Consider the following 2,999-nt stretch of genomic DNA (forward strand, 5'->3'; position numbering starts at 1 on the left):
AGAGAGAGAGAGAGAGAGAGAGAGAGAGAGAGAGAGAGAGAGAGAGAGACAGACAGAAAAGAAAGATTGAGACTAGCTAAGTAGTAGAACAGACCTGGATTCAACTCCTAGCCCTGAAAAAACGTATGTGTTTCTGTGTTTCTAATAGTCTTTACCAAAGTGCTTTCCAACAGGCTTAAAGCATGTCCCTGTTTCTTCATTCCCAATGTGCTACCCTTGGCATTTGTTCTGCAAATGCACCCTTCTCACTTCCTGCCTGTGCGCCTCCTGCAGCACAGACGTGAGCAATGTTCCTGGCGTCTCCCTTCATTCTGATTCCTGCTCCCCGCCAAGGAGATGCCCTGGCTGTGGGAACTGGCTAAAATGCTTTCAAGCCCACTTCACATCCTCACAAGACGAATGCAGACAAATATGCTGTCCCACACTTTTAAAGAGACACTTCTCCCTGGGAGCAGCGTGGCGACTGGAGGCAGCGGGCCCCGGCACAGGCTCCTACCTTCTCGCCCAGCTACTCTGCGCTGGCCATGCTTCTCATCTTCAGACCTGTCTCCTGCAACCTGGAGACAACAGCGATGATGTAAGCATCGTGCACACCCACGACACGGGCCCTGGCTGTGGAAATTCAATGTCCTGTTCTCTCTGCAACTCAGATCCACCCAGCTCAGGAACACAAGACGCAGTAGGCCGCGTGGTGGGGGTGCGCCCTGCAGAGCCCCGGCTGTCGGGGCACAAGCAGGCGCAGGACGCTGAGATGCTGGGTCAGCCGCGCACAGCCGGCCTCGTGTGGTAACAATATGTCAGTGCGCCAGCTTAAAATGCGCCTGGGGGCGCCAGGGAGAGAGCTCAGTAGAATGAGCGCTGGCCTGCAGGCACTTTCCCGAAGGGCTCAGTAGGATACTCTGTCTTGTCACAGATACATACATTTTCACGTTTTCTTTCACAGTGTCACGGGCCGAACCTGGCGCCTGCTCGCACCGGCCAGCACAGGGCTGCAGAGCTGTGGTCTCGCTCCAGGACACTTCTCACCAGAACCTCAGGGAATCCTCTCCGGTGGCTGCTGTCACCCAGCTGTCTAGACCTGTGGCAGCTGCTGTAAGCCAGGGCCTTTAGAGGCCACAAAGCATGTGTGTCTGCTGTTGACTAAAGCTACACTGCCAGCATCCTAGGATAACGTCCTTCTCCTTTGGTCAGTTGAAGCACTGAGCTCACGTTCTGAGTTCTGAGCACAGCAATTGGGTTAAAGCAGAAGTTCACGGGAGAGAATGTTAGCAGCTGCTGACGGGGGTCTGCGCTGTTTATGCGTGATCGTCATTTTCATCTGCGATTTATCCCACAAGGAGGATACTCGCTTAGATTAACGATACCACGACTATCTTTTTCCTCTTATATTGGTTGCCCTTTTAGGTCCTTTATGTCTGTCTCTTCAATTTTTTCACTCATTTCTGAGCTCAGATGCTGAGAAAAAGATGAAATTCAGCAAAATCTTGAAAATATCTTTTATTTTTTATTTTTATTTTTATTTTATGGCAGAACGAGGGATTGAACTCAGACCCTTGTGCTTGCCAGGGAAGCACTTATTCTACTGAGCCATCTCCCCAGCCCTGAAAACATCTTTTAAAACTTCCACATGTGAAAATTATTAAAACAAGGTAGCAAAAGTCTTAGTCTCCATTCTGCCAATGAAACAGTGCGTAATCAGGCACCTTAAATAAATGTTTAAATTGTTCTCTGAAACCCGACAGGGTTATTACCTTCCTTTCAGAATAAAAACTGCCTACTTTTATTTTTCTCAAATTATCTCCCACTCTTGCGAGATAATCTCTGAAACTCCATCTTTTAGTGGCAGTATGAAGAAAAGGGAGTCATTTTTTTAAAAAGCAAATACATTATGCATTAGTTTGACAGTATAGCGAAACTTGTTATAAACACTTTCTATTTCATAACAGATTGATTTTGCAGGCAGAAACCTGAATTGATATGCTCAAAAATTTAAATTACTTTCCTAAGGTCCCAGAGCTAGATAAACAGCACACCAAGGGTTAGAACCAAAGACAGAAGGGCTCCCAAGTTCCTGTTTTCCTAAGAGATTACAACAAAATTCAAATAGCATTCAAATTGCATTTAGTCATTTTTAAAACGGATATTCTACTTACCTCCAATTTAAAGATTAGAGAGCAATTTATGTTTATGTGCAGGAAGCCTTAGTTTCGAATAAGACTAGTGGAGAGCGCTCAGGCCGCGCCCTTCCCGCAGGATGTGGCTGCTCTCCGCCCTGGCGACGCTGCTTCGCGCCCCTCCCGGTCTCCTCGGGCTGCAGAACCGCCGGGTCCGGGAGTCGCTGGAGGTGAGGACGAAGCGCGGCCAGGGCCAGCGTGGGCACCGCGTCCCCAGGACCGCTGGTCTCCGCGGGTTTCTTTAGAGACTTTTTCCGGTCAGTTTTGCAAACCGGGTAAAGATCCTTTCTCGTCGAGACCGGGGCTCGCCTGGCGGCTGGCGGGTCGGGCCCGGGGCGGCTCCCCGGACCTTATAGCGCTGCAGCGCGCAGGGCGGAGGCGGGCGAGGCGGCGGCGGAGGCGGCCCTCTGGGCGCGGGTCTGCGCGACAGCGCCTGCTCTGGGGACCGGGAGTTCGCAACTTTTCCTAATAGGAAAGAGAGGAAGGGCAGTGGGCCTGGAAATGCAGTTAAATGAAGCGTGAAGGTTCCGTACTGAATTGGGCTGCTCTTTTGTTGTTGTTGTTGTTGTTGTTGTTGTTGTTGTTGTTGTTGTTGTTGTTAATTAATCTTAATGACAAGTAGCAGTGAGACAGTTTCAAAACAGGTTAGTAGGACAGTTACAATAATTACTACATTGCATATCGTTGTCTTCATAGTAGTCATTCAGAGGACAAGATGCAGACATGATATCTTGGCTAAACACTGTTAGTACAAATCTTTCTTCTCATTGAACTAAGAGAAAGTAGCTGTATATCTCTCTATCCTAACTACTTTGTATGCATATG

This window comes from Octodon degus, unplaced genomic scaffold (assembly GCF_000260255.1).
Source record: "Octodon degus isolate 3935 unplaced genomic scaffold, OctDeg1.0 scaffold00023, whole genome shotgun sequence".
In the NCBI taxonomy this organism is placed as follows: domain Eukaryota; kingdom Metazoa; phylum Chordata; class Mammalia; order Rodentia; family Octodontidae; genus Octodon; species Octodon degus.